Source organism: Schistocerca gregaria, chromosome 4, assembly GCF_023897955.1.
Source record: "Schistocerca gregaria isolate iqSchGreg1 chromosome 4, iqSchGreg1.2, whole genome shotgun sequence".
Taxonomy (NCBI): domain Eukaryota; kingdom Metazoa; phylum Arthropoda; class Insecta; order Orthoptera; family Acrididae; genus Schistocerca; species Schistocerca gregaria.
Genome location: NC_064923.1, coordinates 299,792,117 through 299,820,078, shown reverse-complemented (window position 1 = coordinate 299,820,078; position 27,962 = coordinate 299,792,117). Strand labels below are relative to the sequence as shown.

Sequence of the window (27,962 nt, the reverse complement as noted above, 5' to 3'; positions counted from 1 at the left end):
CCTAATGTAATAGTTCCAACTTTTCGGGATCAATATTAGCATGTAAGTACTCACTAGTGACCTAAAGCAGATGAACAAGATCAAAATGATATCCATTTAAACATATCTGTTGTATAACGCCCCTTCCAGACAATCTGTGTAGTGAAAATAGGAAGTGTCTTCTGATTTAGTTTACGACATGGTGACATGGCTTCAGCATGTTATCTTCTGCCTGGTGAATTATCCTCCATGAAAGCGTCAGGCACAACGGAGCTTTTCTGACTTTAAAAGATTTCAACTGCATCGTCATCCTGCAAGTCGTTGTTACAGATGCCTCCTTCAAGTAATTATGTTCCAAGCTGAGTTCCATCCCTGAAGATACCTCATAAAAGGAGGTTTTATTCTGGTGATGCTGTAGCGATGTTTCAGTTTCGTTTACTCTAGCAAAAAAAGTAGTTATTGGATTGCCAGTACACTGGGTTAATAACAGGACCGAAACATGTGATTACCAGCCAAAGTTGCAAAATTCAGTTCTTTTTATTTAACTGATGACATATTTCACAGTGGGCTCTGATACCCGAAAGCAGTCAACAACCAAATAGAAATAACTGAATTTCGCAACTTTGGCTGTTTTCTACACAGATAAAAAATAATTAAAAGTGCGGTACAGGTTGAGAGTGAGTGCACGATACGAATTCATGGCTGACTGAGGGCACTCAAAGAATGAACACTGAAATACGGCAACTCCGTGAAAAAAGCACAAGTTAGTCGTACTGCTGTGAGAAATGCGGTCAGACTCTGCTACCAAAGTCCGAGCTGGCAGCGCAGATTGTCAGCAAAACAGTAGCTGGCGCGTGCTACATTCGTCCATAAAGTTCCAAGACTGGTTTTATTCTTGGAGAATAAGCACGTCATTGTTGTGACTACGTGGCAGCTTGAACCAACAATTGTAAACAACAGACGTGCCTTCGACCAGTCAGTTATGATCAGACACTGTTAAGAGGACTGACTCGCGAACACAGAGAGGGGAGGGGGGCTGGAGAGAATTTTGAAAAATCTGTTGTCAGTTTTTTTTTTAAATAGAGTAGCTCAAAGAGTAAGAATTGTAACCCAAGTAATGCTTACTATCTTTTAACATATCTTCTGAAAACAATTTGATGTGTGAATCACAGCTTTTGCTCTCACACTTGTTTCTGAATTGTATTCTGTGTTACAAGTGAAATAAAACATGTTGATTATATATGTACAGTATAGGTACATATCGCGAAGTAAAAACAAAGTAGTAGCTTCATTTTTTCTGGAAGTTCTTTACCCTATTACGTCTAAAGCAGATTGTTGAAAATATGTTGCTGTCATAAATTATGGTTCAAAATCTTTTATTAATGATAATGAAATCTTTCAGTAATTAACTCATCGTTTTTCTTTAAAATCTCTATAATTTTCAAATTTAATTCCTACGAATAGTACAGTTTTTAGTAAAATATGTTTTAAGATAGTATACAACATTTCATCTTTCTAACCGGTTTTAACGAATGTGCAGCAGAAAATGAAAACGTAAACGTCCGGGAAATTCAAGTTAAAGCTTGTTTCTCTACCGACTCTGCATAATACTAATGGATCCCAGCTCCATAATCATCTTGTTTCTGGTTTCGTTCTCCCTCCCTTTTCTTTTTCAGACTTATTCTTCTTCGTGCTTCTTTGGTAGCTTTCAACACTCATTCCTCTGCTTGGAATAGTCTCCTGCAGTCAGTGACAAAGTTTTTAGCATATTTAATCTTCCATGTGCTCTCATCAGTCCCATGGCCATAGACCTTGACACTGCACGATCATTGAACATAGCAGAGCATCCAGCACACATATTTTCAAAGTATTTAGACCTACCAGAACAGCTTTTGGTAACCGTTGTTAAAACGCTCATTTGGGCTTGAGTCCTACCAGGTAATTATTTCTCTAATAATCTTGTGTTCCTAAGTCATTAGAGACTAAAAGGCCATAAAAAACAGACAAGTTCCATTTTAACATAGTTACCTGCGCCAAATACGGGAGTCGTCATGTTTGCAGGCACATTTAAATCCCTCTAATTTTGGAGCTTTCGTCGACACAATTTCCTCTAAATAATCTTTTTCGCGCTAAGAAACTACAGAGAATTTTTAAGAGAAAAATTGATTTTTTGACTCTTACTTTTCTGTGTTTGTATGGAGTGGTCTAGGTCCTGTAGCCCAAATGAACCCGTCATTGACTGTAAATGGTTATGTGCGGCTACTTGGAGACCATTTTCAGTCATTCATGGACTCCATGTTCCCAAATAACGATGTCATGTCACAAGGCCACAATCGTTCGCGATTGGTTCGAAGAACATTCTGGACAGTTCGAGTGAATGATGTGCTCGACATGAATTCCATCGAACATTTATGAGACGTAATAGAGAGGCCAGTGCACGAAATCTTGTAACGGCAAACACTGTCGCAATTATGGACGGCTATAGACGGAGCATCAAGCAATTTTTCTGCAGAGGACTTACAGCGACGTTTTGAGTCAACGCCACGTTGAGTTGCTGCACTACGCCGGGCAAAAGCAGGTTCTTCACGATATTTTGAAGTATACCACAAATTTTTTCCAGTGTGGAGCATACTTATTTAGCAATAAAGTGATCAGCTCTAGGATGGGAAAGATGGAGGAAATAATTAAACCAGACCATAGACTGAAAAGTTGAAAAATATAGTGAATGATATATGTACTTGAAAATATATGTACCTGCAACAAGTAAAAAATTTATCATCATAATATGACGAAGCAAAATGCTGTTTAACATCACTTTTGTTTGAAAAATAAATAAATAAATTGGCCTTCATGTTGTATCGTCATTTCCTTTTGCCAGAAAAGAGCCAAGAGGGTGAAAAAAAAGTTCTGGATCGTGTCGTGATATTTGTTTATTTTATTTTTATTTTTTCGTTTCAGAGTACGCCACGCAACCGTCACATCGTATCTCTTTACTCAGGAGGTAGGCCAGTGACGTGTCAGAACAGTATTTCCCTACAGGCGACCCGAACAAACGGAACTGCGCCACGCGCCCACGTCATGACTGTGCACCGGCTTTGAGTGACGTGAAGGATGGGGAATTCACACCAACATTTACGTGACATTATCCACCGTGAATTGCGTCCGTTGAAGAAGTCCCTAGGAGAGATAAAGACAATAGCGGCGGACGTGAAGGTTACGAAAACCTGACAGCGGAACAAAAGCTACAACAATTAGTCCTCACTGCAGGTTATTTCAAACCTCACTGTTCTACCGAATAAACAGTGACGGGGAAAATTGTGATCGTACATGGTGACGTAATTAAATTAGTCCGTCTTCGTTGCGAGACTACGACGTACCTGACAAACACGCTGTCTGATCAATGGTACCGACACCTCTACGTAAAGCGCATTCGACCACAAGATGTCACCAGAGATGGACGAGCCAGTATCAAAGGTACCGACTAGTATTTTCAGTAGAGAAGCACATTAGTAGAATCATGATTACTATTATTATGGTGATGATAATGATGAGCCATTACGAAGTGTAGTGTAACATGATCCGTCAGGTTGTTTTTTTTTTTTCATTTTGTTCGTTATTGATCGTTGGGTTTGGTCGTTGCGGACGTCGCACGACATCCTGTTCAAGTTCGGTGGTTGATCCTTCCACTTGGTTTTTTATTACAGAGGCCAACCAGCTCTGACCGAACACGCTGAGCTACCGTGCCGGCTGTCAGTCTCGGTAGTTGCGCTATCAGTGCGACATATCGCTAACCGGAGGGGCCGAGTTCGATGCTGGGCTGGGTAGGCGATTTTATACCCTCAAAGACTGGGTTTTGTGTTATCCTTACGTTTTTATCGTCGTAAATGATAAGGAAAATCGTCTCCAATACATACACTGTTGTATCTTCTTTCTATTACTGATGCGTGTCAATCGGCACAGACCGAAAGAAAATAAATTGGAAAGGAAGTACAGTATCGTTCTACGTAACAGGCTCATGCAGAAGGAAGTTTCCTGCTGGCACTGGTATATGATCCTGTTATTCAATAGAGCTACTCGACAGGGGCCAATGTGTCCACTAGTTTGTGATAAGCACCATTGATATGTGGACCCTGTCTCGTAAAATGTTTTTGTTTAATGTGTACGACAATTTCACACATTAACAGTGAGATGTAATTTAAACTGGTTTAAGCACTGAAACTTCCTGGCAGATTAAAACTGTGTGCCGGACCGAGACTCGAACTCGGGACCTTTGCCTTTCGCGGGCAAGTGCTCTACCAACTTTCTTTCAATTATTATTTTAATCTCATTTTGTTCGTTTTTGTTCGTTTCATCTGCTCGGGGTGGACGTCGCAAGACACCCGTTTCAGTTCGTCGTTGATCCATTAACTCCATTTTTTTTTTATTACAGAGGGCAGCTAACCCTCTGACCGAACACGCCGAGCTACCGTACCGGAACCAACTGAGCTACCCAAGCACGACTCACGCCCCGTCCTCACAGCTTTACTTCTGCCAGTACCTCGTCTCCTACCTCGCAGGAGAGCTTCTGTAAAGCGGTAGGAGGCGAGGTACTGGCAGAGGTAAGGCTGTGAGGACGGGGCGTGAGACGTCCTTGGGTAGCTCAGATGGTAGAGCACTTGCCCGCGAAAGGCAAAGGTCCTGAGTTCGTGTCTCGGTCCAGCACACAGTTTTAATCTGCCAGGAAGTTTCCGTGCTCAAACCAGTTTAAACTACATCTCACTGTTAATGTTTTATCCCACTTATCTCAATCTCTATTTCTCAGGAAACATTTTACACCGTTGTCCCTTACGTAATGCACGCAGACCTATTTACTCAATTGCTTTTAAAGTAGAATATCAGTTTTGTTAAGTACACAGTCTACGAAGACATCGACTGCCATATACGAGCAGAATGCACACTCCTATTTAATGAGAGAGCCTTGTCCCCCTCGTAAATTACAATCAAATATTTTTCGCGGAGTTTTACTAGATACCATTCATAGTTTCTACAGACACCCTTCAATATTTAATTCAGTACGTAATGCAACCCGCTGTGACCCATGTAGGTCAGCGATATAGTTACTGTGTAGGTACCGTGCACGAAAATCCGATGCTGTCGGAGTGAGAGGTGCACGCTAGGAGCGAGCTATTGCGGTGCCGTTGTGCGCCACCGCTGCTGGCCCGTTGCAGGTAAGGCGGACTGGGGAGAGAGGCTGGGCGGCTCTGGGAAACCGGTTCCCCCGCAGCCGGCATGCCGGCCAGGCGCGGCGTGGAAGGTCTTCACGGCGGCCGCCACCCTGCCCACAGTCGCCTGCCGTCATAGTAGAATGGAGCGAGCGGCGGCGGTACTTGTAAACACTCGCTGTAGGCTTCAGCGTCTTCCTTCGGGTTGCTAGCAGCAAATAGTCCAGTAAGATGCATCTTTACAGCTCCGAGCAGCTAACCTAAAGTAGCTTTACACGCACTTTAACACTGTCATACCCTAGCAATCCTACCGCACACGAGCGAAATGCAGGAAGATCTGCAGCGGATAGGCACTTGGTGCAAGGAGTGGCAATTGACCCTTAACATAGACAAATGTAATTGAAACAAGGATCCTCTATTGTATGATTATATGATGGCGGAACAAACACTCGTAGCAGTTACTTCCGTAAAATATCTGGGAGTATGCGTACGGAACCATTTGAAATGGAATGATCAAATAAAATTAATTGTTGGTGAGGCAGGTGCCACGTTGAGATTCATTGGAAGAGTCCTTAGAAAATGTAGTCAATCAACAAAGGAGGTGGCTTACAAAACACTCGTTCGACGTATACTTGAGTACTGCTCATCAGTGTTGGATCCATACCAGGTCGGGTTGACAGAGGAGATAGAGAATATCCAAAGAAGAGCGGCGCGTTTCGCCACAGGGTTATTTGGTAAGCGTGATAGCGTTACGGAGATGTTTAGCAAACTCAAGTGGTAGACTCTGCAAGAGAGGCGCTCTGCATCGCAAGCTTCCTGTCCAGGTTTCCAGAGGGTGTGTTTCTGCATGAGGTATCGAATATATTGCATCCCCCTACTTATACCTCCCGAGGAGATCACGAATGTGAAATTAGAGAGACTCGAGCGCGTACGGAAGCTTTCCGGCAGTCGTTCTTCCCGCGAACCATACGCGACTGGAACAGGAAAGGGAGGTAATGACAGTGGCACGTAAAGTGCCCTCCGCCACACACCGTTGGGTGGCTTGCGGAGTATAGATGTAGGTGTAGATGTAGAGGTGGACTGGAAGGACGTTAACAAGGGAGGATAGAATCCCAGCCGGATAGTATCTGCCACGAAACAGGTGACCCCTCCAGTACTATGAACGTGACAATCTAGAAGGTTGCAATATCTGGGGATGAGACCTGAACTACGTAGCGCACAAAGGCAAATAGACCGAGCGGGTGGTTTTCGTCCCCACCTTGCAGGCAGAGGGTTAAGCAACAGGAAGGATGCGCCTATTCATACTTCTAATATCCTTAAGCCGTCGGTACACGGACCGTGCTGTCGAACGTCAACGTTGAGCGTCCCAAGTTCAACGTGCTACTGAACGGTCAGGAACGATGCTATTTGTGCATACGGTACGTGGGCCCCAACGTGGCATACGAGATCGCAACGCACTCCAGCGGCAGTTGAGCGACGTTCCTAGTTCGTAAATCACACAGTTCACTCAACGGGCGTGCTTAAATTCCCACGTTAGCTCTCTTAAAACGCACATTTCCTCCATCGTCCACGGAAAGGAAAGCAACCATGTCCAATCAATAAGGACACAGAATTATAAAAGTTCCAATACAAACAGTGCGGTACAAATTTGGAATACTTCTCCGCGTGAGGTAAACATTATTTCATCATTCCCATATTTTAGTAAAACCCCAAGGTCAGTCTTACTTGATCACTGTTCCTACCCAGTAGCAGAATCTTTGCAACATGTGAGTTACGAAGCGTAAAAGAAAAAGGAGCAAAATATCTATATACAAGTAGCGCAAGCTCTCCTGTAGGTTAACCCAATCGAACAAAGTCACCCCTCAAAAAAAGGTGAACTTATATTTACATGGTTCATCAAATATTATAGCAAATGCTTATATTAAAGTAATAATAAAGTATCAGAACTTAATAAAAACGCGAATGTTAGGAAAAAAATTTGGAAGTTATGAGACGCAAACCACTACCTCAACAAACACTCACTATCGGATAGAGACGCTGCTCATTACGGCAAACCAACAACATGCTCACACTACGTAATCATATTGTCTTAGCCCTTACTGAAAACGTTAATCGCAGGCAATTATATTACTAATTGAAATTTAATTATAACAAATTGTACCAAGAACAATGCGTTTTGAGTGGATCTTCAGTGTGTCGCTGCCTTCAAATAGCCTAGTTACAATAATTCTTTTGCCACGAATATGATGTTTCTCATTATTTTATTGGAACGAATCACACAACTAACTACGGGTTTTCCAGTGATTCTCAATTTGCTGGTGCTCAGAAACGGCATATACACATATAGGCTTGAAATGAATGCCAATATGGCGCCTCATAACTCTGTACTGAAGGGAGACGGCGTGCGTGTGACGTAGGTGGCGTTGTGCCATCTCATTGGTCAACGCTTAGACGCACGCTCAGAATATCTGACATGCCAGACATCGCACTGCACGTTCTGAAAGATTCCCGAAAGTTCTATTCCACACTATGACGTCAGAAACTCGGCACGCTCAACGCTCAACGTTCGAATGCGCGGTCTGTGTGCCGACAGCTTTACAGAAGAGAACGTGACCGTCAAAAGGAGAAGAGTTCAGGAGCAGGGTTGTCCAACCTTGTAGCTTACCTGGGCGACACTGAAAGAAGAAGAGTATTTGTGGACCACAGATAATATATTTAACACTAATAATACAGGGTGACAGTTATTGAACTATATGAAATAGAATCGTCATAACTTACGGACGGTTTTCGTCAGGACGCTCAAACTACACAATTGGTCGCACGTTGAAAGTGCACGATTGTCCGTGGGGCGTGATGGGAATTAGTATGAGCACGCATGGTTTGGTTTAGTGACGAAGCCCAATTTCATTTGGATGGGTTCGCCAATAAGCAAAATTGGCGCATTTGGGGGACTGAGAAACTGCATTTCGCGACCGAAAAGTCTCTTCACTCTCAATGGGTGACTGTGTGGTTTGCAGTGTCCAGTCACGGAATAGTCGATCCAATATTCCTTGATGGCACAGTGACTACCGAACACTACGTGAAAGGATTTGGAAGATGATTTCATCCCCATTATACGAAGTGACCCTGATTTCGACAAGATGTGGGTCATGCAAGACGGAGCTCGACCCCTTCGCAGCGGAGAGTTTTCAGTGCCCTGGAGGAGCACTTTGGTGACCGTATTCTGGTTCTGGGGTACCCAGGGACCACTGGCATGGGCATAGGTCTCAATTGTCCGCCGTATTCTCCGGATCTGAAGACATCCGACTCATTTTTGTTGAGCTGTGTTAAAGACAAGGTGTACAGCAATAAATCTAAAACCATTGCTGAGCTTGAAAACAGCACTTCATAAGGTCATCGACAGCATAGATGTTTCGACACTTCAGTGGGTCACGTAGAATTTCGCAATTCCTCTGCGCTAATGATAGCAGGCATATCATACATATCATAACCTAAATCCGAACACCTTTAGTGTCGTTTACATGTTGAATGACCAGTGTGCACGCCGCAGTTTGTAACCGATGTATGTTCTCTTCATATCATTCAGTAATTGTCACCCTGTAAGCGCTGACAATATATATGGTGAAGAAAGATTCGTGCACTCGGGCTCCACAGCGATTCCTCACATACTACCAATACAGAAATGTGTCCCAAAAAATTCTATCCTGCGCATTTTTCGGTCAGTAAATGGACATTAAAGACTGACATTCTGGCAACACTGTTATCACATGTACGGTACCTAGCTCTGTCAGCAGATAGGGCAGTGCTGTGCAATTAGTGCATTGGATAGCGTTTTGGGTTAGAATGCAGGGGTTCGAGACTTCGATTGTGGGTTAACCAGCAGAAAGCATACGCATGTTCACACGGTCATATCGGAATTATTTGCAAAGCGCGTTGCTAGCCCTATAGGTGACGTATGGCCCTAGCGAAATGTAACGCATCTGAACGTATCAAGAATTATGGTTGGTGTTAATCGATGGAACAAATTGGGCAGGGTACACACAATACAAGTTTGGAATCTAGATGCAGTGGTTCGAAACAATACGTAGCTATAAGATGCAAAAGGTTTTTTTAAAGGCTGACCAATGAAAACGATTGAATTAAAATTTCTGTGTTTGTAGTACATAGCTGCACATGTTTTATAGAAGACTCGCTGTTATAGCTGTATGACGATTAAGACGTCAGATGCTGTAACACACATACTACTTTTAGCAAGTAAAAACAAATAAGCCTCGACCCAGAATCGAACCGTCCAACTACGAGCCCAAGACGCTATCCACTGTGCCCACTGCACTGCTAGAACTTGGCAGAAGCAGTTACTATATACATGATTACAGTGTTGCCAGATTGCCAGTCTCTAACGTCCATCTACTGCCCGAAATAGGGGCAGAACGAATTTTTGTGACAGACATTTTCCAATTGCTAGTATGTGAGGAAGCGCGCTGCAAAGGTCGAGTGCGCAATTTTTTTTCACCCTCTCTCTCTACGAGATTTCAGTACGTAACTTCACATGAACGGAATTTTACAGATTTTTTTTTCCGGTCGTGTGATGGATGCTCACTCTTTGGGCCGCGCTGATTCTTGCTTTGGGCCGCAGTTTAGATACCTCTGCACTAGATGGAATGTCTCTTCGCTTAGCCCAGTTGGAACAGTGAAAATGAGTTGACGAGATACCATCCATGAAGCAAAAGGTCGTGTAATATCAGAATGAGGGAACTAAAGTGTATGGTAAATTTCACAGAATCACAAAATGTTTCAAAATGAATGTGTGGTTTTTAAGGCTTTTTAGCATATACTACGTTCAACTTACAACTGTAAATAAATCATGTGGAATAGCAACTTAAACGGTTTTTCTTACAAGTGTTCGCCACAACTCGAGTCGACAGGCGAGCCCTTCCCAAATCTTTGTCAGAAATAATTGTTGCAAAAATTCCATTATGATGTATTGTTTAAACTGTATGTAAATAGTAATAAATGCTACAACGCCTTAAAACCTGTATATTCATTTCATAGAAAGTGATACGTAGCGCTTTTTGACTTGATCCATTTTGTCTTTCTAAACACCAAATAATACCGAAAACAAGTGTATTGTCTTCTTCATCGTCGCAAGTCATTGTGCTGATTGCTGAGAGTGGTGACCGCATGATCCAAGCGTCTCCATTCCAGACAGTTGCCAGCTTCCCTTGCAGTCTGCTGAAAATGTAGATTGGAGATCTTCTCGTTTCTATAATGTCCATCTGTTCGCTGCTTTCCCCATTAGCCACGAACGTACCTTCAATGAGTAGTTCCTCCACACCTTCTTCACCTTGCCTCACGAAATTACCAAATAACTTGAAAATTCTTTGGTTGATACGGGAAGGCGCCTAGAGATATTGCGTTTCTCAACAATGGGCACATTTGTCCCTCTTTCCGTCCGTTTTAATCGCAGCATCCTGCACCACCACCAAAACTCAAACGCGTGAATACACTGCTTGTTTCGCAACCATAAGATGGAAAACACAAAGCCAAATCTTTGGCGCTTTTCGGTATCGCTCTGTTCTGTCAGATCTTGTTGAACTGCTTCGTAGCCACTCGCCTTAGCGTGATCCGCCTTCCTATCCCATCTTCACAGTTTCCCATGTCACACATGGGAGATGCAAGATAGACGAAAGAATGAACGATTTCCAAGCTCCTTTAATCGACTGATATTCTTCACGGGTTTGCAGCCGGATCATTTCGTCCTCCAGACACAATATTTCGGCGGACCAGCTGGCCGCCATCCTCAGGTGAGTTAATGCTGGTGCACTGCCTCGCCGGAACTCAGTTCCGGCGAGGCAGTGCACCAGCATTAACTCACCTGAGGATGGCGGCCAGCTGGTCCGCCGAAATATTGTGTCTGGAGGACGAAATGATCCGGCTGCAAACCCGTGAAGAATATCAGCAGTTATTACGCCGGGAAAGTCTACGAAATCACATCCTTTAATCGACCTTTGAGTTGAATCTGTGCACCTCTATCAGTAGTCATGACTTTGAGACTTGCTGGGATTGATGTCTCATCTGTATGAGAGACTGACGTCCTTTACTTTGTCTGCAGTATAGCCTTACAAGGAAGTAAAACGAAGACGATAAACAGTAAATGAAATGTGCCGCTACAGAAGACGGCTCATGGTTAGATGGGTAAATCGGATAAGTAATAAAGAGGTGCTGTATATAACAGAGAAGAAAAGAAATTTAAGGTACAACTTGACTAAAACAAGAGATCGGTTAACAGGATACATGCTGAAGTAACAACAGTTGTATGTGCTTTATGCCATTCGGCTTCTCTGTTTAGGTAAGCAAGTCCAGCAAAAATCATCACAAGGGTACGCTTCCGGCCCTACGCATGTCTCCACACCTAGTTTCAGTCTCGATCCGGAAGCAACGTAGAGCTATGAGTAACGTCCTGTTTACTGTGACCAGGGCGTGTCCTCAGCGTTACGCAGCACGCAGCTTACACCTCACTGGCCCGCGTTTCTGATGCGTGAATCATTTGTCACTCGCTCCGCATCGCCTATGAAGATGACGTGCTGTAGATGCGTCGCTGTCGTAAGGCGCTGATGACGTAGGGCCGGAACGACGAGCCACTTGCTGGCAGCCTAGCCCATCCCCTTGCCAAGCCTCCCGTGGGGTGTTTCAGTCCAAATAGTGTTGCTTCTCCTGCTCGTTGATCACTACATTTCTGAGGTCTTGTTTTAGTACCTAACAACTCTCAAAACAAAAAAGGTGCAATTTGTGCTTTAATGTACAGAGCACCAGAAACATAAGAGCCTACAAAAGTATACTTTCAGAACAGGCGGAGAAAATGTGCAGTTCTTTCCTCGACCTTGCATTATAGAGACCTATTTGTATCCCTAAAACAGATGATGATGATGACAGAATTATGTGGATGCAAGACACTGAGAGCTTTAGCGCCAGTAGTAAAGTCTATGGAGAAAAACATGGTTAAAAAGAGTAAAATTATAAAAAAAATTTTAAGTGTACAAGAATTATACAGTTATTTAACGTATGCCAATACAAACTGAAGTGAAACTAGCATGAATGAATTGAAATTGGAACAATAAATACAACTAAAACGCTAGCTCTACATATCATCAGTCTACTCAAGGTGTGCCTCTACCACATTAAAAAAAAAAAAATAAAAGAAAATCTGAATTTTTTGGATAAGCTCGTCTGCTACATCTCGTAATAATGTGTTTGATCGTTTGATGTTAATTACGAAAGTCGCTCTGAGACGATGAAGCCTTTCCGAAACAGTGGAGGCTTTCCATAGAGATACCATGAGCTGTACGAATCATGTTAATTGTCTCAGACCACTACTCACAGCAGCCCGCATCTCGTGGTCGTGCGGTAGCTTCCTCGCTTCCCACGCTTGGGTTCCCGGGTTCGATTCCCCGTTGGGGTCAGGGATTTTCTCTGCCTCGTGATGGCTGGGTGTTGTATGCTGTCCTTAGGTTAGTTAGGTTTCAGTAGTTCTAAGTTCTAGGCGACTTATGACCATAGATGTGAAGTCCCATAGTGCTCAGAGCCATTTGAACCACTACTCACAGCATCGTAGGTGCCCGCCCAACCCCACAACGTCTGGACGTGGCTTTGGCTTGGTTTCGCCACGTGTGAAGACAATCACTACAGCACTCCTCCAACAACCGAGAAGTTGTGCGGTTTCCGAAACGCTGCCGGCCGGAGTGGCCGTGCGGTTCTAGGCGCTACAGTCTGGAACCGCGAGACCGCTACGGTCGCAGGTTCGAATTCTGCCTCGGGCATGGATGTGCGTGATGTCCTATGGTTAGTTAGGTTTAAGTAGTTCTACGTTCTAGGGGATTGATGACCTCAAAAGTTGAGTCCCATAGTGCTCAGAGCCATTTGAACCGAGACGCTACAGACAGCTTCCGGGCCATCACAATCTGTCCGCGGTCAAACTCAGATGGATCGCGCGCCTTCCACGTTCTACAAACAAACAACACGCTCAGTGGTACTTCATGCACCGTGCGTATGTCTGACTAGTGTCGTCGCCAGGTTACCCCTATATCGACAGTAGTTCGGTGGTCATAATATTCTGGCTGGTCAGTGTGACATATTAGCTCTACGCCAGACAAGATGTCCGTGGAGGTGGTGCGGTCATTAGTTATTTCTGTGTGGGCCACACTACTGCCCTAGAAGATCTTAAGAAAATTCAACCACCCCAAAGTGGTTTTTCAAATTAGTAAGATGTTGCTTCGTAACAGAAAAAAATGAATAACAGTCGGTATAAGGCTGATGCCTGTGTGCGTGTACATACAGCCGCAAAATTCTCCGTGGCTAGCTCAACTTTCAGCTGCGAGAAAGGGAAACGGTTCTGCAAACCAAACTTGAAATATTCACCCTGAAAGACAATGGATCATTTGTCACGGGACGAGAAAATTTTGCGATACGTCACGTCGGAGGGAAATTCTCCGTATAGCTTTGCTGAGTTCGTCCATCAGAGTATCTTTTGTTGTCAGTCATTCTGTGGCGCCACGAAAATGTCCGTGACTACGCAGTCCCACAGGCAATACCAATAATTGCAACTCGCTGTTGGAGGTTTTTCTACAAAACTCCAAATCTTCATCGTAATTTTGACAACGAAAACATTGCGGAGAGCTGTAAATATTTGGGTTATTATTCACGCGCAGCAGCCCATTGTAATTGGCTCCCGTTTTATTTCGTGTTGTTGTGCTACATTTCTATCTGACAAATTGCCAGCATTTATTGATAATAGCCAATCATAACGTTCACTCAGTGCGCAAAAATGCGCAGTTGCAGTCAGGCTGTAAACTGAAATCACTGCATATGCCAGTGCAGGCGGAGAGCTTCAAATACAAAGTGGTATACAGAAAAAAAATATTTTGATTCACTGGAACGAGGTGACACAGCCACCAACTCGCACAGTATTTCCTCACAGAGCTCACTTTAACTCATCTTCTTAAAGTAATAATTAATGATATACCGCAACAGCGTGACGTTTTAGTATAGTCATGCGTATAATGTCTCTCGCAGGAAGACAGGTGCCGAGGTAACAGTGTCAAATTTTCAGCTACTCTCTTACAGTCGAGTAATTTCTTGTACTACCATTAAAATATCTTCGTCCTTCCTAACGACGATGGCTAAAAGTAGCAGTTAGCTACTTCTTGTCTCGTTACTCTGGATCGAGGAATCTCAGTTCTGATACTACTACATGTAAACATCTAATATTGTCCAGTAACAAAGAACACCAGATCACCTTTACAACACTCACAGTTCCACAGCGTATTTTTTATTTTATTTTTTTACTGTTTGTAAGTAACGGTGCTTTCCACAGGCAACTGAGAATGTAGTGCGTATAGCTACGAACAAAACAAACTGAGTGTAAAATGCATGTTTCAAATAGTCCACTCATCTACATCTTGCTACGAAGTGCAAAATTAGCACTTGCAGTCAGGTTTAACAGAAAGTACCTGTGTAACTGCCTCTTTACCTAATATCGCTTCACTTTTTCTCGACGTCTAGTGTCCAGACAGTTGATAAAATGCCAATATATCGATAAGTCGACATACTATCTATAAAAATATCGATATATACAGGCGAAATCTTTTCCCATAATTATCTATATATACTATCAAGATGGCAATATCGATTACCAATATTTATATTTTATGTTATATTTTTTCACAATTTTCGGTACATATTTGAAGGTGTTCTTTTGAAATCGTAGTGAACGTAACTTTTCTTCCACTGTGGCAAGGAGTCTTACTACTTCTTGAGTTTTTATCATGTCCAGGCGGTCTCTTTGACTGTGTGAAGCAAGTACACGTGACACAAAAGAAGACGTCCGACTGCACAGGGGTGTGGCGATGTGAGTGGAATAACAAGATTTCCGATGTGAAGAAATAGTACACCAGTTGCGTTAAAAATTGCAACGTTTAGCTTCAGCATGGAATTTTGACACTAAAACTGCTAGGACACTGCCGTTGCCAGAAATGGAAGCCCGGGGAAGTCGACATGAGGTTCTCCGGACCCCTCTGACACCTTTTATCGTGCCACGTATATAGACTTACCATTGTTAGCAAAGTGGTTATCGCCAAGCGCGAACGCGCTTCGTTCCCTTTCAATTCTTGCTCTAAAAAGGGGGCGGGGGGGGGGGGGGGGGGAGGCAGGTTGTTGGCTTGTTGATGTACAGAATATCTAATAATAAATCAATATTTAAATATAAAGCTCTAAAACCGGCAGTATATTTACAATGTGCAGCCCATGTTTCTATAGTCAGGTGCGTCGATATTTTGTACATCGATATATGGAAACCTTTCTTCGTTACGTCAGGAGTTGATAATGCCATTTTTTTAAAAAAAATATCAGTACATCGGATCCCCAATAGTTTGGAAAATATCAATAGTCCCAATCTGGCATCCCTTGCTCTGAATTGGAGGAAGCCTGATGTCGTCAGGACGATTAAGTTTTTTGTAGTTAGTATTAGCGGCAGCTGCCGAAACACACTGTGTACCGAAGTGCTCTGTAGTAGTGATTGTTGGTCTGTTGCTTTGCCATACATTTATTATGCGTGCCGAGCGAGAGACAACACAGGCTACCTCAACGTCGGTCCGCCACCCTCCACCCCCACCCTCTAGAATAAACAGACTAAAATTATCTACCCAAACCTAACTCGCATTCTGTCATTTCACAGAGACATATTTTCAACACTATCAGATTTTTCTCGTCTACTAGTCAGTGCAAAAAACCAATAAAATGTGTATATAGAAAGTATCCGCGTGAATCAGAACGTCACCTGCCAGACTGCATAAGCCCCCACAAACGAAACCCTCTCAATACATTGTCATTTTGGAAGGAGGTAGTATGAACCAAAACAAGAAAAGATTGTCAAATAAACACAGACTCCAAAAAGTTATAAATTATGAGCTGTGAGCACTTATCTAGCAGAAGGTGTGTGTTTCACAGTAGCGTTGGTGAACAAGTTCTCATAGCTCTTAATGTATGTACTTAAGAGCCTATGTTTTTATATTTTAGTTTATAGTGCTAAGCTCTCAAATTCTGGAAAGCGAACAGCTTGCAGTAGAAAAGATGTGTTTCACAGCATCTAAGATGAAGAATTACTCACAACTCTCGCAGTATGGATTTTAGACCCCTTTTTACTAGACATTTTTGCTTCGAATGATCGTTCCTGTCGCATACAACACTATTGGTCATTGTCTAAGGCGACTCCAGTTTCAAACATTTACGTGTTCGTTCATTGTGAGAAGCACTTCTCCCTTTGTAGCCGTTTACAACGAATCACGAAATATGTATCCTGACTGCACTGTATGAATAATAATAAAATTATAAATGCCTATTGTGTCGCTATTTGTAGAACTATACTATAAATGAGTCAGTCAGGTAGCCCAAAAAACTGTGCATTTGTGTTCGACAGATTTGGCTTCGAATCCTGTAGTAGGTACTATTATTTACATATTTTGTGAACTCCGTAAGGTACTTTGAGGGAATGCCACAATTCTTCCTTTAGTGACACTGAAGGTAACGCAAATTAGTGCTTAAACCCTAACAAGGAAGGAACTAAAATACTGTGGTTTGGAATACTATTTGAATTTGCAGTGAAAGTGGTGAGCGTATTACTCGATTTTCCAAGCCTTAGTGCTTCTAAGTGATACCACTGATTTAGTAAGAGGTTACTGCGCAAACTCCGAGACAGCAATTTTCCACCATGAAGCTTCAAAAGTCGTAAAACTTGCAAAGGCAATTTGCTGTTTCCATGCAAAACAGTTACCTGTTTCCCGGTAAAAAGACAATACATAAGTGAGGCTGTAAAAATACCGTTCATATTGCAGCAAATCTGTCATCAGCAGCTAATGAAATTCGTCCCGCTACGAATTACCATCCTCTGAAACGTTTTCAGACCATAGAAGAGTGGAGAAAGTTGAGAACGGGCAAATTAATGCCACGTTTTCAACATGTCAGTCAAAAATGACTTTGTGTTTAGAGGGTATATAGGTCACACATTTCAGACGTTGATATATTGCGGTTCGATTTCAGCATTTATCAAGTAACACAAAAAATTACTGATGATTTGAATCTCGTTTTATCACATCAGCATACAAACATATTCAAACAAATCAGAAGAAACACTTTCCATTAGTTCAGTGATTTGTTTCATGCTTCCCTTTTTTCTTACATTATGCTGATAAATTTATCCCACTTATCTACTAGTCTCGCCTCCTTCCGAACAGGCCATGAAGGCACAATGGTACCGACCGGCCGCCGTGTCATCCTCAGCCATAGGCGTCACTGGATGTGGATGTGGTGGGGCATGTGGTCAGCACATCGCTCTCCCGGCCGTATGTCAGTTTCGGAGACCGGAGACGCTACATCTCAACCAAGCAGCTCCTCAGTTTGCCTCACAAGGGCTGAGTGCACCCCGCTTGCCAACAGCGCTCGGCAGACCGGATGGTCACCCATCCATGTGCTAGCCCAGTCCGACAGCGCTTAACTTCGGTGATCTGAAGGGAACCGGTGTTACCACTGCGGAAAGACCGTTGGCTACCTACTAGTCTACCGTTCTCTAAATGTTTCAGATTTTTTAATCTTTATATGCCAACACTATCTTCAGCCTCTACTGCACATTGAAACGTAATGTGATGATTTTGGGATGCGCTGTGATATTAATTTCTTGTTCTTTCCTCCTTATTGCTCGACTTCTTTATTTTATAATTCTCAGTCATGATTCTTTAACAGCAGATTGAAAATGCCTCAGTTTTCTCAATTTTTTTCCCACAGCCCTCATTCCACACACGTATAGCACTCTTTTTAGCTGCCTCCTTTTCAGAATTTCGAAGTTCTCTATCGTTATTTAATATCGCAATAACATTCCTGCTGATGAAATATTCTTATTCTGTAATAATGTTCGTCTTTTGTCCTCAAAACTATGGACTGGAATTTACATTCCATTTCCGGAATGAATTTTTGCTCTGCAGCTGACTGTACGCTGATCCGAAACTTCCTGGCAGATTAAATCTGTGTGTCGGAGAGAGACTGGAACCTGGGACTTCTTCCTTTTGCGGGCAAGTGTTCTACGACTGGGTTATCCGAACACGATTTCCGGCCTTCCCGCACGACTGTACCTCTGTCAGTCCCTCATCTCCTATCTTCCAAAACTCCACAGAAGATCTCCCGCATTCCTTGGATGACCGCATTCCTGGAAGAAATGATACTGCGGGACACATGGCTGAGCAACAGTCGCTGAGCCATAGCCCGGAAAGTTGTTTCCAGAATTAATTTGATTAGAATCAGAGATACGGCCGGAAGCAAAGCTGCGAGGACGAGCTGTGAGCCGTGGTGGAGAGCTTAGTCGGTAGAGCCATTGCCCTTGAAATGCAGAGGTCCCAGTTTCGAGTCCCACTCCGACCATAGTTCTAATCCGCCAACAAGTTCCAAAACCTCTTACTTGTTAACAAATTGATTAAAGATAAAAGAAAGACTACAGTGGCGAAGAGTAATGGAGATGTCAGTTACGATTTGCACGGTACCATATAACGATATTAAGTAAAGTTACGCAAGGGTTGCTACCAAGCCTTCCTTTACACGAGTTTACCTTTTCTTCCATTTCCAGTGTCGTTATGCCACTAAGTATTTGTTTAAGATGTTGTACTTTGACCTACGATATCTGTAATTTAACCGGATTCCTCCTGGGTCTTCGAATATTTATAGGGTCGAAGTCTTTCTCTGATATGTGTCCACGAATAACATAAGAAGTGCACCGGTTTTATTCTTTCATCTGTCGCCAAGAGCAGGGAGATAGTATGGGTCCGCAGATGCGAGCCCAATGGCTAGGACAGATGCACCCACGGTCGTTCTTTGGGTTACTTGTTGCGCCGTTCATCCTGCAATCATCTCAGTGTCACACGTTACATTTCCATTTAGTCATTATCTGATCTTATTCCACGTGTTATACGTCCTATTTACTTACGTTTCTTAATGTCAGTATTTTTAAGCAACTACCGAAGGAGCACCCGCTTTTTTCGATTGTTCTGTTGTTATTTTATATTTATTTTCCTGAAAATGAATTATTGTCCACTCTCAAAAGGCGTGTATTACTTTCAAGAGTTTTCCTAAAATAATTCAAAGTAGAAAAAAGTGCGTTTCGTTAAAGAATAATGCGAATGATTTTCTATTCTTGGTGATCAAAAGTTGTTTGGTTTCTTCAATGACACCGGTAAAGCCTTAGAAAATAGCTGTCAACCATAAAATAAAAGTTTTGAAATTTGATCCGTTTCATCTTCCGCCATTGCTTTTTTCCAAGCTCTAATGTCGCTGTCCGAGACCTCTCACATTCTTCACTGTGATCATAGTCACTAACTAACAAATATAAGAGATCAACTGTCAGCCATCATAGCCATCAATGGGAAACTTTAGATATAGTAACGATATTTCGTATTAAAATGTGAAAAATCGTCCATTAATTCGTTGATTTAGTGGTAAAGGGTTGGAATTCTACTGGAAAATGCCTCGTACATGAAATCATCGTTATGGGTAAAGTCTGACATTACTCACGCACCTGACGTAGTGAGTTAACTGCATTACGACACTGTTGTGCAGGTGCGTCACGGAAGTACTGAGTCAGGGTCAGACGTGACGATGCAGTGGTAATCGTGGCTAGTTTTATGGTATTCCACTTCATAGTGAGTGGAGCATCAGTCCTCCGTTATCCACATTTGGCAGTAACGGCAATCTTCATATGTGATTAGCAACCTGCCCAGGCACCGTAGGGAAATAACACGAGTCGGTAGGCAGACAACTGCTATGGAGATTTAAACCCACCAAGAAAAGGAGGAGGCAGCACTCTTGTTTATCCTTCTCTTTGGTGTATGGCGACTGCCACTTTATCGGCGCTGTCTCTTAACAAACACGAAAAGCTATCAGTCCGAATGCCTCCCTGAAACGCTCGTAAATAATCATTTTTGCACGAGAAAGAGAAACAGAAATCTAGGATGTGAAAATTCAATTACTAAAGCGTCTCAAAAATTGAAAAAAATTATTACTTCAGCGATATTGACCTTTCTTATTGATTCGTTGTTGAAAACTAGTTTATATAACCGCACTTACTAACAAGAGTGTCTTTTATTGAAAAGCTCCTCTATTTACAGAATAATGTGACTTGGAAAGAGGTACATCCGTCAAAAACTAGGTTTCTCGCTATTTTCAAAAAATGGCTCTGACCACTGTGGGACTTAACATCTGAGGTCAAAAATCCCCTAGAACTTAGAACTACGTAAACCTAACTAACCTACTGACATCACACACATCCATGCCCTAGGCAGGATTCGAACCTGCGACTGTAGCGGTCGTGCTGTTCCGTAATGAACCGCCTAGAACAGCTCGGCCACACCGGCTGGCTCTCGTTATTTTAATCCGTTTAAATTCTAAGGTATTTACGACAATCCAGACATGGCCTAATATTAGATGTGTTTCAGCTAAGATTAAGTGGGTAGACAGAATAACTAATGAAGAGGTACGTGATGCTACGGAAGAATGCTGAAGATTAGATAGGTAGATCTGATAACTAATGAAGAAATAATAAAGCGAGCTGCAAGGAAAAAATGTTTCATAACTTCATCACTTGATAGGACACAGCCTAAGGCAGCAAGGAATTGAAAGTTTGGTGTTGGCAGAAAGTGTGCGTCTGGGGGGTGGGAGGGGGGGGGGGTGAATTGGGGAGAGGGGGAAATTGTAGAGGTAGCCCAAGGTTTGAGTACAGTTAACAGCTTAAAACTCATCTAGGTTGCAGAGCTGCATCAAACCGGTCTTCAGAGCTGAAGATAAGGTACAGGGTGTAACGTGTATAAGTGCAGATGTTTCTGTTGAGTGGACGGTGTACTGAACAACATTACATCAATATTATTTACGTCATTTACAGAATAATAATTAAAGCCATTACAATTCGTATGTATTAGGTTGGTTAGTACATACAAGTATATGTGGCAAGAGTAAGCTATTAATACTTACTTTCCTCTTGGCAGCAGGTCAGGTGTTGAGGTGTGGACGCATGGACGTAAAAGGGTTAGTCTATACTGACAGGCGTAGTACACTTTTTGTTACAGTACCACTAGGCCGAAAACAAAGTCCTGAAGTATGTGCCATGTTTGCGGGAAGACTGCTCGACGCAGCGAAAAAGCAACCAACAGACCGCTGTGTGTGTATATTAAGGTACTAATTATAAAAATATCCGCAGTTACACCCGTTACAATCTACACTCCTGGAAATTGAAATAAGAACACCGTGAATTCATTGTCCCAGGGAGGGGAAACTTTATTGACACATTCCTGGGGTCAGATACATCACATGATCACACTGACAGAACCACAGGCACATAGACATAGGCAACAGAGCATGCACAATGTCGGCACTAGTACAGTGTATATCCACCTTTCGCAGCAATGCAGGCTGCTATTCTCCCATCGAGACGATCGTAGAGATGCTGGATGTAGTCCTGTGGAACGGCTTGCCATGCCATTTCCACCTGGCGCCTCAGTTGGACCAGCGTTCGTGCTGGACGTGCAGACCGCGTGACACGACGCTTCATCCAGTCCCAAATATGCTCAATGGGGGACAGATCCGGAGATCTTGCTGGCCAGGGTAATTGACTTACACCTTCTAGAGCACGTTGGGTGGCACGGGATACATGCGGACGTGCATTGTCCTGTTGGAACAGCAAGTTCCCTTGCCGGTCTAGGAATGGTAGAACGATGGGTTCGATGACGGTTTGGATGTACCGTGCACTATTCAGTGTCCCCTCGACGATCACCAGAGGTGTACGGCCGGTGTAGGAGATCGCTCCCCACACCATGATGCCGGGTGTTGGTCCTGTGTGCCTCGGTCGTATGCAGTCCTGATTGTGGCGCTCACCTGCACGGCGCCAAACACGCATACCACAATCATTGGCACCAAGGCAGAAGCGACTCTCATCGCTGAAGACGACACGTCTCCATTCGTCCCTCCATTCACGCCTGTCGCGACACCACTGGAGGCGGGCTGCACGATGTTGGGGCGTGAGCGGAAGACGGCCTAACGGTGTGCGGGACCGTAGCCCAGCTTCATGGAGACGGTTGCGAATGGTCCTCGCCGATACCTCAGGAGCAACAGTGTCCCTAATTTGCTGGGAAGTGGCGGTGCGGTCCCCTACGGCACTGCGTAGGATCCTACGGTCTTGGCGTGCATCCGTGCGTCGCTGCGGTCCGGTCCCAGGTCGACGGGCACGTGCACCTTCCGCCGACCACTGGCGACAACGTCGATGTACTGTGGAGACCTCATGCCCCACGTGTTGAGCAATTCGGCGGTACGTCCACCCGGCCTCCCGCATGCCCACTATACGGCCTCGCTCAAGTCCGTCCGTCAACTGCACATACGGTTCACGTCCACGCTGTCGCGGCATGCTACCAGTGTTAAAGACTGCGATGGAGCTCCGTATGCCACGGCAAACTGGCTGACTCTGACGGCGGCGGTGCACAAATGCTGCGCAGCTAGCGCCATTCGACGGCCAATACCACGGTTCCTGGTGTGTCCGCTGTGCCGTGTGTGTGATCATTGCTTGTACAGCCCTCTCGCAGTGTCCGGAGCAAGTATGGTGGGTCTGACACACCGGTGTCAATGTGTTCTTTTTTCCATTTCCAGGAGTGTATATTACGAGTTCTGTCTACTAAGAAGTTTATTGAGAAGTCCAGAATCTAGCCACAGAGCTAGTCTAATAGTCATACTTTGTTCTCTGAGCGACAATGTGGAACTGTATAGAATGCCATCCGGAAGTTAAGGAAAACAGAATCAACCTGAGCTCCTTCGTCTACAGTACCGTGAATTTGATGGACGAACAAAGCGAGTAGTGTTTTGCGAGATCTCTGCTTACGGAATCATGTAAAGGAAATTTTCATTCTTGAAAAACGTCATCAAGCGTAAGTATAAAAATCTATAATTCTGTTACAGAATGACAATAATATTTGAGGAGATGCTTTGCTAGCATGGTAATGTCCAGAACCTCCTTATCGAGATAAAAATCTTCCCTTTTGTATTTTATCTATCAACTCATTTATTAATGTCGTTTTTTGACACGACGTTTGCCCTTCGCGTATCTTCAACTGTCTATCTTATACCTAAAACGACAAAGATTAAGCCATTGCATCGAGTGCAGTTTTCAAATTTCTAAGCTATATAACTTAAAAATTAGAGCAGATTAAAGAAGTATGTAGGTTAGAACATTGGAGTGCATCACAGAGAAAAATGAACCATTGTTCGGCTATAAATTTTGTAAGAACCATAAATCAACCACAGCTGGCCAAAGTGCACTCTGATCTAAAGACAGTGCTTCGGAAGAAATGAGAAATATTACTACACAATCCAGTATCATGTGCCTATAAAATATGAGAATTGTTCACTTAAGAAAGTAAAGAAATATTGAAAATAGATTAAGGGAGAACTAATTTTGTTTCACTAGATATATGGGCACTCCAGAATGACTGCGTCTAAAAACAGAGTGGAGGTTTAGGAACTACACTGAATCTGATTTGAAGACGACTTTTGCTAATGTGTCGTAGACCTTTTTTCTCTTCGTATTTTCACGCGTTGTGGTTTGCACTACCGGCACTGTTCCATTCTCTTTGTGCTTAGCAAATGACAGTGTCGCTCATTGTTATGGTTCATATTGAATTTGTATGTCGAAGAGACAACGGGGGAAGTAAAAGACCACCTCCATGTGTGGTTTGTCACGGACAAATAATGATACGATTATAAAGTTCTGTTTAATAATTGTCATAATCCCCTTTTTATGACTCAATCATAAGCGGTTTCGGCTGAAATGGCCATCTTCAGACGTTAAAAAAATGAGAAAGCGTGTACTGAAAACTTGCAGCGAGCAACATTATTGTTACTAGGTCTGCTTGGGTGTAATCGAAATACGTGTGGATCATACCCAATGGGGCATTTGGTGAACACATACTCATGCGTTGTCAAAATCAAACATTAGGGAAGTATGTGTGTTCAACCAAGGGCGCTTTCCTCTCCTTATTCTTTGTTATTGAAGCGGCCATCCCCTATAACACAATCTTACTTTTTAACACCTAAAATAAATATAACAATAATATTTCAATGAGTTATTCGTAAAATGTAAAAATAGTGTAGATGTCGTTAAATCACTAATACCATACTTAAGAACAGAAAATACAGAAAAAGAAACAAAGGAGCAATTCTTATGGTACAAACTGGCGACGGCTGATGGCACTGCACTTCTGCATGCTAGATGTTTACCCAATATCTCAGACGAGTCAATACGGACTAGACAAGAGCAGAATTCTGCTGCAGCTCGCTAGCTTTCTTCTTGCGGCTGCGAGGTGTGTTTATATTTGCTGGGCAGATGCTATCATGTGACAGCGCGCCTTGGACTGCACAGGGCAGCATTCCGTTTCAGGGACGCCTCATCATCAGGTAGGGTATGCACGTAGGACGCAGCGACTCCCTGAGTTGAACAGATAGTCCTAAATATTAAAATACGCATCTGTTGGAAACTCATTCTGTTCCATGACGAGTTTGTTTGATTCCTTCCCTTCGTAATATAAACTTCCAGTTGTTTTGACTTGTCTGATAGCTTACTTTTTTCAACTTTATGTAAAATTTGTAGCTGCCCGCCATCGATATCAATATTATGTCCGTTATTTTGCATTTTAAAGAAATTGTTCAAATGACTCTGAGCACTTTGGAACTTAACTTCTGAGGTCATCAGTCCGCTAGAACTTAGAACTACTTAAACCTAACTAACCTAAAGACATTACACGCATCCATGCCCGGGGCAGGATTCGAACCTGCGACCATAGCGGTCGAGCGGTTTCAGACTGTAGCGCCTAGAACCGCTCGGCCACCCCGGTAGGCCATATTAAAGACTAATGTCTTATTACTGGAATAGGTATACTCTTTAAATCTCAAGTCAAAGGATTGTACGACCGATATAGCTTTTTTTTGGCAATCAATGCGGTTTTATATTTTATGAATAACTTATCGAAATATTATTGTTATATCTGTCACATTATATGGCTTCCGAAAGGAAAGACTGTCTTACAGAGGACACCGCATTTAGCGTAAAGATTATGGAAAGAAAATATAAATCCCAGATTTTTTTGTTTGACGTCCAGTTAGACAATGGATGAACATGTGTTCACGAAAATGTCTCTTCCAGGTATGATATACATGTATTTCAATAGCGCTTTACTTGCTCACAAGCAGACCTAGTAAAAATATTGTTATTTATTTTATGATTTCACTATAAGCTTTTTTTAAAACTTTTGTAACATCTAAAGATGGCTGTTGTGGCCGGAACCGGTTATGACTGTGTCATAAAAAAGTGGTTACTTCAAGAAATAAAGAAAAGTTTTTAATAAATCAACCACCGGCCGCATCAGCGAAATGTATTTTTTTCCAGTGATCTGATTCGCTGATGACTCAATGGTCGCCGAATGAGTGGTTAAAGTGATTATGGAGTACAGAGTCGCAAGTCAAAATATCAGCATACAATGGACCATAGTTGATACAGGATGCTGCAGATACTGACATGAAGAGAGTGCGATTTGAAAATTCGGCAGCTAAGGTAAACTTTCTTCAGTCGAAGGGATGTATCGAATTTTATAAGACATGATTAGTAAAGTACCAAATTAAGTGCTTTAGCGTCGAGTCTAAGCGTAGACCTATTACTAGCGAGGTCTGTGTACAGATGCAAGAAGTTTAAAGCAGGGAATTAACTAACACAAGGATTATTAAAGGAAAATAAAGCATTGAAAAATGCGCATAATGGCCGCAATCTCTCGATGTGTTGTGATCGCATAAGAATTACATTCCTCTACCATCATGATATAGTAAATGAAGCTCCTGAATGAAAGGACCGGGTAGAATTGAGCCCTGCTTCTACCGAGTACGTTTCCAGTTATTTTCAACTGCGCAGGAGTCGTTGGCGGGTTTCTTTTTCGGTTTGCGCAAACATTTGAAACAGATTCGTCGGCGGTCGCGTGCTGTTAATCTATCGAGCCATTTTACGGCAGCAGCTCGCATCCAGCGCCGGCGTGTAAACAAACTCTGGATCCGTTTGATCACAGCTTAAGAGCTATCTCTCGCTCTCTCACTGCGTGCATGTGACCCGTGACAACAGCCGTCGGCGTAAATCCTCAAATCACAGCAGAGAACTGCGCCGGGCTGCGGCTCTGTCGGGAACTTGTGTTCTGTCCGCGAACACGGTGCGGAAGAGCAAAGGTAGAGTGAGACTGTGTTCTGATTACACGGGCCAACGGAAAATACCTGTCACACTACTTTTTGCTTCGGCAGTAGCTTAACATTACAGTTCGGCTCACTGAATACATATCTCAGTTCAGTTTTTTTTCCTACAACGTACAGATTTGTCATAATGTGTCTTCTTTATAAACGACAAATTTTGATGAGGACTGAGTCAACAGCTTTGTCACAATTACTGAAAGTAGTCATTGCGCTCATGTCTATTAAAAATATTTATTCCTACCGCAGTTTCGACAGTTTGTCATTTTAAAGGCATAGTGTTGTGTTAAAGACCACTCTAGAACGTTGGCTTTGACGTACTGGAGTATAGTTTCCAATAGCCTGAATAAAAATGCGAACGTTTATCCACAGTTCCAGACACCATGCTCCGTTTGATGAGCATAAAATCAGAATTACACTAATACAAAAATAAAATTTTCAGCCACAATATACAGGATGAGTCACCTAACGTTACCGCTGGATATATTTCATAAACCACATCAAATACTGACGAACCGATTCCACAGACCGAACGTGAGGAGAGGGGCTAGTGTAATTGTTTAATACAAACCATACAAAAATGCACGGAAATATGTTTTTTAACACAAGCCTACGTTTTTCTTAAATGGAACCACGTTAGTTTTCTTAGCACATCTGAACATATAAAAAAATACGTAATCAGTGCTGTTTGTTGCATTTTAAAATGTTAATTACATCCGGAGATATTGTAACCTAAAGTTGACGCTTGAATACCACTCCTCCGCTGTTCGATCTTGTGTATCGGAGAGCACTGCAACAAACATCGCGTTTCTACAGAATGATCTGCCAACGTTGCTCGAAAATGTCCCACCGGAAACGCGTCGACGTATGCGGTATCAGCATGATGGTGCACCTGCACATTCCGCAATTAACACTAGGCTGACCCTTGACAGGATGTTGGACGGGCGTTTCATAGGACGTGGAGGACGCACAAATTGGCCAGCCCGTTCTCCTGATTTTACACCTCTGGACTTCTTTGTGTGGGGTACGTTAAAAGAGAATGTGTACGGTGATGTGCCTACAACCCCAGAGGATATGAAACAACGTATTGTGGCAGCCTGCGGCGACATTACACCAGATGTACTGCGGCGTGTACGACATTCATTACGCCAGAGATTGCAATTGTGTGCATCAAATGATGGCCACCACATTGAACATCTATTGGCCTGACATGTCGAGACACACTCTATTCCACTCCGTAATTGACAACGGAAACCACGTGTGTACGTGTACCTCACCCCTCATGGTAATGTACATGTGCGTCAGTGAAAAAGACCAATAAAAAGGTGTTAGCATGTGGACTTAATGTGCTGTTCCAGTCTCTTCTGTACCTAAGGTCCATCACCGTTGCCTTTGGATCCCTACGTAATTCGGTGCTCTCTGATACACACGAAA

General features: G+C 43.0%; 1 protein-coding gene and 1 pseudogene across 1 annotated transcript in view; both read right to left on the bottom strand.

The window, feature by feature from the left end:
* Positions 1-27,962, bottom strand: part of LOC126365874 (carboxyl-terminal PDZ ligand of neuronal nitric oxide synthase protein) — an 856,744-nt gene that overhangs the window by 801,535 nt on the left and 27,247 nt on the right. The gene's annotated exons all lie outside the window — the stretch shown is intronic.
* LOC126268536 (5S ribosomal RNA) lies at positions 17,658-17,775 on the bottom strand (annotated as a pseudogene).